This window comes from Danio aesculapii, chromosome 3 (assembly GCF_903798145.1).
Source record: "Danio aesculapii chromosome 3, fDanAes4.1, whole genome shotgun sequence".
Lineage (NCBI taxonomy): Eukaryota > Metazoa > Chordata > Actinopteri > Cypriniformes > Danionidae > Danio > Danio aesculapii.
Window position 1 is genome coordinate 51,895,334 of NC_079437.1, and position 10,806 is coordinate 51,906,139.

A 10,806-nucleotide genomic window follows, 5' to 3' on the forward strand; every position below is an offset into this window, starting at 1 on the left:
TTATCTTATATTGAAAACTTTAACATCTGTGCTGCTAAAGCATGTGATGAAGCTGTGACTGCTGAATAGGTGCAAACAAAGGACAAATCGCTAATCAGGGGGTTGAGTTTTACAGGCCTTGAACTTGTGATCAAAAACGAATGGAAAGGCACACCCTCCAGGGCCCCGGGACTGAGAGAGGGATTCAAACGCACGTCACAGGGCACCCAAATTAGATTATCTCCCTTGTGTTTCACCCTTTGTCTGTGTGTTTACGCTTTACAAAGTTTGGTTATAATTTTCTGTCATATGATGCAGAGGGAGGGTTAGGGTTATTTAAATCAATGGCTCTGCATTTCCTGCTCACATGAGCTCTTGCGATGTGCACGGGGCTTCAATATTACACAAAAGAACGCTCTCACTTTTTTCTGACATCTGATTATTATTATCAATGGTTATTGATAGCTGGAGATAGTATCCGTTTTTATGTAACTGTGCAGATTAAGCCCCTTTTGTAATGTTTTCTCCATTCCAGTCTAGTTTTGTATAAATGGAAACAATTGAAAACTGAGAAAGTGTCTATTCTAACCTAACCCTGTTTTCAGAATTAGAAATTAATTCTAGCTCTCTGCTGAATGACTTTGATTGTCTGTGGTATTTAGTTGTGCCTGGTTAACCTCAGGGATATTGCTGGATGTGTGTCAAAGACACTGATTATTACCTGACCTGACTCTGGTTTGAGTTGGCTGCCTGAGTGACTACTCTTTATAAAGCGTTCCTTGTGTTGTTTAACAAGAGCCCAAATTTAGGAGGGTACATATATTTTTATTTATATAAGAGACACAATGGTCACAGTCCATCATTTTGTTGGGACTACAGCTGCTAGTTTCAGATTACAAGGTAACCAGATGTGTTTCTGAAGCAGAAGCAGTCGCTGGATTTGAAGCATTTTGCAGCAAAAGATATTCAGAGGATCCTACAACCAGGTCTGAAATTTTGATGCTCAAAATCACAACTTGAAACACATTTATTAAGGTAAAGTCTGGCGATTAATCTCAAGTGAGCTTGGTCGTAGACACAATATTGTTCTTCATTGTGTTTTATCAACAAAAAAGTAATCTGCAGCAGATTATTTTTGAATAAATCATTTAGTCAGCAATTCAATAAACCATTCATTTAGGCTCACTGCATAGAGAATGGAATACAGCATCATTCATTGTTATAAATTTATTGACTTCATGCCACAAGGCTTAATACTTTATGAAACAATTATTCCATAGAAGTGTTTATCAATATTTGACTACAGTTTCGACATTGTGGAGCCATTTTGTATGAATAACGTCCATAAGCATTAATTAATTACTCGCTAACTTGCCTTTAGTTTATTCCCTCCGTTCCCTCCAGGGTTTGCAAGACCAGAATGAATCGCAGTTGATTGATCGATCAATCAATCAATCATGTTTTTTTATATATATCATTAATTTTAACACATTTAAAATGTGTTAATGTTGCAGTATGTAACCTGTCACCTAGTGGTTAAACTAGGTATTGGACTTCTGGTTCAAAACACATAATGATGACATCAACAGAAGCGAGCCTGACTATTGAGCCTAAAGGCGGATTTAAATTGTGTTCTAAATAAAAGGAACAGCACACAATAAAATGAATATTTTCCATATTAAAAGGAGTATTTGTCCTAAACAACACCTGGAATTTATATTTTAGAAACCGCTTCTATTTCTTGCAGCTGAACAACAGGATAAACTGACAAAGATCACCTCAGGTACACCTCATGTGCTTTATTCAGTGTTAAATACTAATAATGTGAGTTTAAATGCCATTTTACATGACATTTATTGCCATATTACTGAAAGCAGCAGCAGATAGTTTACTCCAGATGTTGAAAATAAAGAAAACTGTTTGATATTGAACTTTAGAACTGTGACTCAGTGCAAACGAACACATATCAGTGATTTACCATCTACATTTAATATTGTTAAAGAGGTTTAATATGTATTAATTACATTATAAACCTTACCATCTCATTGGAGTGCAGTAAGTGCACTATTCTGTGCTTCTAAATGGCTCTCATCATGTAGCGCAGGGCTATTCAATTAGTTTGTCATGGGGGCCAGTTCATGAAAAGCATCCCAAATGAGGGGCTGGAGAGATATAACTTGCTGTCACGGATTGGCCAGGCTCTTCCACCAGCATCACGCAACGAGCACCTTCACCTGAGTATTAACCACGCACAGCTGCACCCAATCACTCCTATTCACTATATAAGCACACACCTCACTTCAGTCAGTGTCTGGTCTCGTTCCCACGAAGCGGACTCATAGCGAGTACCTCCTGGTAGTCACTATCACATTTATCAAATCTCTTGAACTTACCTGATCTCTGTTTCATTCCAGTCTGTCCAGTGTTCCCGGTGTCCTGTCTATATTGAGTGTGTCGTCAGTCTGTCTTCCCCGCAAGCCCTCTGGTGTGTGCATTCGGTCTCCCTCAGTGTCTGTCATCCATCCTGCTCCGAAGAAGGAATATCAGCTCAACCAAACTTCAATCACATCCCCATTGTTATCCTTTTGTGCTCCGCTACTGTAATAAACATTTCATCATTTACTCACCTAACTTGTCCGTCTGCTTCCCTAACACTTGCAATATGAGTGATGACACAACAGCATATAAGAGCCCATATGCTTTATTTTTGCTCCTTAAGACACCCACTTTGGCTTTTTCTACATTACAACGGTAATATGTTGTATTTTGAAACTACATAACATCAATGCATTGTACAATGTGGCTTTTTTTCAAATGTTCAAAATCAGTGTATTGCTCAAGTAGGCTTCTTCTACATTCAAACACATTCATATGTTATGTTTTAAACTGCATAACTATTAGGGATGCAATGATTATAGATTTTGGTTGTATGATTTTAGTCTGAAGAATAATCATGGTTTCACAGTTAACACGATTATTATGCATTTATTAAATTTAAAACACTACTAGTTTAAAAAATCTCAAGAAAACTGCTTCTATTTTAAAGTGTTGTTTATTGCTGCTCAGTAACCAAATACAGCACAAAATATGAATAAAAAACAAACAATAGCCCATTTCTCTCTTTGGACTTAAAAATAAATGAAAAAAGTTTTTGATTTAAACATGAGTGATAATAGTGAAATGCATCCCTATTAACGATATCAGTGCATTGTACAAAAGGCCTTTTCTGCAAACATATCCAAATGCTTTCGGCTACCCGTGTCATTCGCTTAATTTCACTTGACTCACTCTCTACGCAGCCTTCAACTGTAGCTTGTGCTGTATTGAACAGGCACATGTCACTTCATAACTATTGTGGCCGTTTTTCGACTGAGCTAAATTTATTTTGATGTCTTTGTCACATTATTTAGAGGGTCAGAACAAATTGCCTTGTGGCCTGGGTTCGGCCTGCAGGCCGTCAATTGAATAGCCCTGACATAGCGTGTTGTTGGGACATGGGGTTAGAATGTAACCTGCTGACCTAATGTTTACATTCGTAATATTTATATTATTGGCTAATTTATAACCATCTCATGTGGAATCTGCTTCTCATTTCGGAGTCCACCGGAAGTCGCATTTTGTCGCGGTCACACACTTTGAGCCTCTCTGACTGCCTGAATGAATGAATTTGACTTTTCCACAAGGCAACCAAGGGTACTGAAATATAATTTACTTTAGCATTGTTCAGATAAGTATGTTCACAAAGCATACTTTTTAAATATCTGCAAACATATGTTATTTTTATGCTTTAGAAATCTCAAACACTTTCATACAGCACCTTTAAATAAACTGCAGAAATGTACTCATTCGTTAGAGTGTGATACAGAATTGAATTTAATCTAGTTTTGAACTGCGTCAGTGTGTCTGACATTATCAGGAAGCCTATTTCAGAGTTTAGGAGCCATACATGAGTAGGCTCAACCTCCTTTACTCGACTTTGCTATTCTAGGTACTACCAGAAGCCCTGAGTTTTGAGATCTTAAAGAGCGGGTTGAATTGTAGCGAAACAGGAGGTTGGTTTGATAAACAGGAGCTAGATTATTTAAAGCTTTATAGATAAGGAGCAATATTTTAAAATCAAAACGAAACTTAACAGGCAGCCAGTGTAAGGAGGATAAAATTGGGGTGATATGATCATATTTTCTAGACCTGGTAAGAACTCTAGCAGCTGCATTTTGTACTTGCTGAAGTTTATTAATAGAGGATGCTGGGCAACCAGCGAACAGCATTACAGTAATCCAGCCTAGAAGTCAGCCTTGTACCAAACTATTGGTAGTACATAAGAATGCCACTGTATATACATTAATAATTAGCCTTTTCTTTGCCAAAAATAGTATCAATGCTTTCAATACACTGCATGGTATCAGGGAGTAAAACCTCCTCGTGTACACCACATCCAATACAACTGTACAGTAGATGCCTACATTATAAATTTTGCCATAATAAGCTTCAAAGTCAACCCAGCTTTATAATTATTTCCACAGTCTGTCTGCACATCTGGCGTTACAGTTCTTAATACATATATAAGCCTTATTATGGACGGCGTGACTTATAACAACTCCTCATTTTCCATGTGTTTTTGCTGTTAGGGCTTGCATCCATTTCCAGGTCTCCTTTTATTTGAGCCGGATGGCATGTGCATATCACTTCTCCAGGGGGTGGGCATGCCGCCATACTCGTGTGGTCCCAGCCCCCACATCACAGCACAGGAACTCCCACATCCGCTCTACCCGTCGCCCCCTCCATCACACTATTTTAAGAAGCAAGACTGAGGGGAGCTGAATTACACCCAGACGTCTATAATCACTTCCATCAGCCCTCCTGTTCAGAGGATGGCCTCCTCCTTTCAAGTGATTTCTGGTTACTACATAGTGCTCTCTATAAAGGAATGGCCTGAGCTGAGTCACTGTCATGGGTTGATGCCATTGCAGAGGTGTTGCTTTCTGAATGCCGCCATTGTTCTGTTCTCAGCCCGGCTCCGAGGCGCTTCTGTTGTTGGGTGTGTGTGGCTGAACCAAGCAGGCCGTCAGCGAGAATTAATGTCGAGCATAGGTTGTGGATGTGGTTTCTGTGGATAGCCATGCTCGCTTATTGTTATGGGAAGAAACAATCTCTCCACAGAGTGGGAACGATTGCAAAATCTCCATCTCAAACACTTCCCGCTTGTCATGAGTGTTTTTTTTTTTAATTTGTCCTGTTTCATCCTGACTTGATGCTTTTTTAATATTTTTGTTCTTGCAAAGTTTGGTTGCAAATGTTCGATTCCAGAGTTGCCATGTCTGTTTACACTGTAAAATAAATTGTATGTATTGTATTACTAGATATGTTTTTTTTAAGTAAGTTGATCAAGATAAAAAAACAATGTGATTTCAGTTAGTTTTCTTTGCTGTTAGTTTAATTTTAATAAAAACAAACATTTATTGTTTTCAGTAAGTTGAAATAAGCTGTAAAGTTAATTTGATTCAATTTAAAACTATTTTACAGATTTATTATTAAGCTAGTTTGGATTGTTAGGCTTATTTTAGAATATATGGTTGCTTGTTTACAAAATATGGTGATATGTAATACAAAATATGTGTATGTTTTGAAAATAGACCCTTTTCACATTTCCGAGTTCGAGTTCCGAGTTTCTCAGTAACGGAAGACGTCATGGTTTGGTAAACTTACAGCACAGTGAATCGGAGAGTACAACAAACATTTTTTTTTTACAATCCTATATTCTGAAATAATAAAATAAAAACTCCACAATGTTGTTATGAAGACTTTTAGAAAAAGGAAAAAAAAAAATGTGTGAGACAGCACCATAGACGCTGCATTAGAAACATCTCGCATAAGCGGTAATTTGTTTTTTGTAATTTGACGCAAAGATGATATAATACCTTCATAAATGCATATAAATATTCATACTTTTAAAAATCAAAATATTAAAACTTTCAAGAATTTAAATTTATGAGTCTTGTCAAAAGGGTCCATATGACTTTTATTTGACTTTTATATAATATTACGAAGCAAAAGTTAGTTGATGAACTTTGATGTTGGCTTGAGAAAGCCAACGTGACTGTGATAGGACTGGGAATGGCAGTTGGCAGGAAGCACAAGTGGTTGCTAGGCAGTTGCTAAAATGTTTATGTCATTGCTAGGTGGTTGCTAAGCAGCTGCTAAATGGCATTGCTCGTGTACATGTTTGATCAAATGCTAATACTTAGTAGGCATATTCTATGTTAATGCAATTTGATTATCATTAATAGCATGTAGCTAATCACTATTAGCACTTAGCTTATCATTGTTACCATGCATAGTACACAGAAAGTCCCATTTGCTAGCATGAGTCAAACAAGCCAATACCCAGGTCTCTACGATGTTCTGGTGTAGAGATATTGCTGTTTTTATATGGTTCTCTAGGTTTGCCTGTTTTATTGCTATGCGAACAATTGACAGTTTAGTGATGATACATCAAAGATTCTTGTCACTATGAGTGACATAAAACAACCCCAATGTCTCTATGACAGTCAAAAACTGGACTTGGACATTATACAGAAATGGCTTGCCATATTTTATTGAAAATATACTGCTTAATAAGTGTGAAAGTGATACATCCAAAAATTGCTTGCCATATCAGTAAAAAAATAGAGTTTAGGTTAAAAATGGGTTGCCATATTTATGATTGTTTTCTTTGCATTTATGATTGCTGTTTTTCTAATACATTGACTGACAGTCTGTTCACAGCTAAGAGGCATTGAGTTTGAGGAGGCTTTCTCCTGCTGATTAGGAGAAATATCATGTTCAACTTACAGTCGTGAGACATGATCCATGTGACAATCGTAAGTAGATGCAAATACATAAACATAGGAGTGGATCATGCACTTTCATAAGATACTTTTTCCACACAAGTTAAAATACTTCTGCTGAACTCCCTAGATAAGGTATTTAATGTGATCCATTTTCAATTAGAACACATTGTTGAAAAGTTTTTATGGTGACATGTCGTTTATTACATTGCAGACTGCAGCTCGATGATTTATGCATATATCTTTTTTCCTTTTCTGCAAATATTGACAATCTTTCTAATCATATCGGCTTGTTAAGTTGTGACATCCGTAATATTGTTTTTGGGTCCTACTCATTTGAATTGAGAAAATATACACTTTTTAGTCATGTCACACATTAAAGGGAATTTTATATAAAATCATGGTGTACACAACAGTCTCTGGACTTGCTGCATCACAGACACCAATATTTTAACAATTTATTCTGGCGATTGGATATTAGGCATGGATGTACAGTTAAAGTCAGAATTATTAGCCCCCCTAAATTATTAGCCCCCTGTTTATTCTTTTCACCAATTTCTGTTTAACAGAGAGACTTTTTTTTTCTTAACACATTTCTAAACATAATAATTTTGATAACTCTTTTCAAATAACTGATTTATTTTATCTTTGCCATGATGACAGTAAATATAATATTAAATAATATATAAGTGACATTTAAAAGCTTAACTAGGTTAATTATGTTAACTAGGCAGGTTAGGCTAATTAGGCAAGTTATTGTATAGCGATGATTTTACGTGATTTTCACGTTCTGTAGACTATCGGGGGGAAAAAATTAGCTTAAAGGGGCTTATAATTTTGACCTTAAATTGGCTTTTAAAAAAAATTCAAACCTATTCTTGCCAAAACAAAACAAAAGACTTTCTCCAGAAGACAAAATATTATCAGACATACTGTACATACATATAAACATATACATACAAATAAACAGCTTAATAATGATCATAGTATTTCAAACTACTAGACTGCGCTGCAGTGGAAACGCTAAAGCTGCTGGATTTACAACATTTTAATTCAACAACTTCTCCTGAAACTTCTCCATGAAAGTGGCTGTTAAACTGTGTGAAGAATAGATTATGTTCTAGTAACCTATACAGTTTGTATCTGATATGTATGTATGTATTTATATTTTTGAAGCACATTGCCCAAATTTAGCAGATCTGAATTTAGCAGCTGATCCAATTATGCACTGAATGCTCTTATCACACCAGTGTGATCGTACATATAAAACAGTTAAATGTGTTTGTAATGTAATAATCATTCAAGCCTATATTTAGACTTATTTTGATATAAAGATTTGGCTGTTTGATGGTGCTCATCTTTTTCTCATTTTCCATTATGCCACTTTCCAGATTCATTTCCGTGCTTCATTATTGTATGAACTAGATACCTGATTTTTTGCCTTTCGAACTTAAAGTCTGCATGAACTGGAAGCTGCGACCATTTCTTTTTTTTTTTTTTGTATTGAGATGCAGTTGCTAGAGAAAATGAACATTAAAGAAGAAAATAGTGGGTGTGTCTTGTTTTTTTCTACTGAGAGCTGATTGGATGTAAAGTAGGCATTTCATTCAGAAAGATGGGGAAAGGGGTTTTCGGGAGAGTTAGTTGAAACTAACAGACACCTCCTCCTCTCCATTTTTGTTTGTTGTCATAGCACTGTCAAAATTGACAGCTGGTGGGGCGTGGTTAAGTATGTTAGCCACGCCTAATACCTCAGTATTACCCCACTTAAAAAACAAATGGGAAGTGCATTTTCAGATTTCAATTTTAGATAACAAGGTAACATTTTTTTTTCTTAATGACATGCACAGTTAAATTGTTCACCACAAAACTAGCGCTAACAAAATCAATATAGTTAGTTCGGATTTCATGTGTACTTCAAAATGGTTTTTAATTTAACATGTTGCAGGTTCATTTATTAATAATAGGATATCGACAATAGAAAAATAATAATAAATAATTTTATCGGATCATTTTTGAAGCTTGCATATTTGGCAACACTGTTTGTTTCCCGTATTTGGTTCTTTGCATAATTTCACACTATTGATGATAACAGAAGCTGACATTTTGTTTAAACTGTTTGCATTTAACCTTCTGCATATGTGTGTCACAACAGATTATGATTACAGTTACAGCAGCCTGACCCTGTCTCTCCCTTTGGCTCACTCCAGCATGTTTGTATGGTTTAGACAAAGGAAGGAAGAACAGGGTGAAAAGGGATCAAATCAGAGATTTTGTGTACATTTGGAGGGTTGCTGTCTAGCGTGAAGGGAAGCCGGTGTTGTGTGATGTGGTTTGCCTCTTTGCACATGGAGTCTATCTTTTGTTTGTGGGCTGGTGAGATCAGAGCAGCGCTTGCCGGAAACGGGCCTGTCCCGCTTTGCCCACCACAAAGGGGCTTTGAATTCTGCGGTTATCTGCTCCAGTGGGCCTGCTGTGAGCCTGTCAAACAGCTCCATTATGAGCCTGCAGTCTCCGCTCTATTGCAGATAGCTCTCATTAGCTCTTATAGAGTGGCCGCTGTCTTCATTACATCAATCATAGTTAGTAAAAATATATTTTAATAAATAATTATTATTGTACAAAAAAATACTAAAACTTAAGTCAGATCAGCACAGATAATAAAATATTTCCTAATAAAGTATTGTAATTGTTCAACAGCATACTAAAAATTAAGTCAGATCAACATAATAGTAAATAATAAATAAATAAAATATTCTAATAAATAATTGAAATTTTACAACAAAATACAAAAAAGTCGGATATCCTAGTAAGTACTTAATTGTTCAACAATATACAATATATAATTCAATTCAATTCATCTTTATTTCTACAGCGCTTTTATAATGTAGATTGTGTCAAAGCAGCTTAATATAGAAGTTTTAGTAAACTGAAACTGTGTCAGTCCAGTTTTCAAAGTTGAAGTTCAGTTTAGTTCAGTTCAGTGTGGTTTAAATTTCACTGCTGAAAGTTCCAAACACTGAAGAGCAAATCCATCGATGCGCAGCTCCACAAGTGCCAAACCAAGCAAGCCAATAGCAACAGTGACAAGGAACTTCACCAATTGATGAAAGTGAAGGGAAAAAAAAAACTTAAGAAAAACCAGGCTTTGTTGGGCATGACCATTTCTCCACTGGCTAAACTTCTTGTGCAGAGCTGCAGTCTAGGCGCCGGAGGCTGGAGTATGCCGGACATCCATTTTGGAGAAGCTGCAGCTGTAAGTAGGTCACCGGCGGGTGTTCAGGCTGGCCCATGGGATCAAAGTGGAGACTTGTCAATTAAACAATAAAATATATCCTAATAAATAATTGCAATTAAAAATAATAATAATAAAATTTAAGCCAGATCAGCATAATCATAAACAAAAAACAAGTATTCTAATAAATAATTGTTATTGTACAACAAAATATAAAAATTTTGTCAGATCAGCTAAGGTAGCTGTGCAAAGTTCTTAAATATTAATTGTTTTTACGAATTTAAGGGAATTGAAGATAAAACAATGAAGTTGTCCCCCCCCTCCCCCAAAGAAAAATGAGAATTGTGTTGTTTCAACTCAATTTAAATAAGTAGTTTGAACAAGAAGCAACTTCAACTGCAATTCCTGAACATTTTTAAAATAGCTAGAAGGGGAATATTGCTGCTCAGAAGCATGCAGGTATACATTCAATATCACAACAATATTTCAAAAACTTCAAAGGATCTTTGCCCACATATGCCAGGGCCCTATGCACTTATTCACCCTTCACCCCCACTAATGACAACCCTGCATAGCTTGTGAATAAAGAAAAGTTGCAAATAATTGAAAAGGATGTGGATGGCAACTACACTTTTGATCATCCATATGTCTTAGTTAAACGAGGCTTTTAAAAATGTTAGAGTTAGGTAGATTATTGACAATGTGATCTTACTTATGTCATTATGAGAGCTGTCACTTGGTTGTTGCTAAAAGGGATACAGCTGA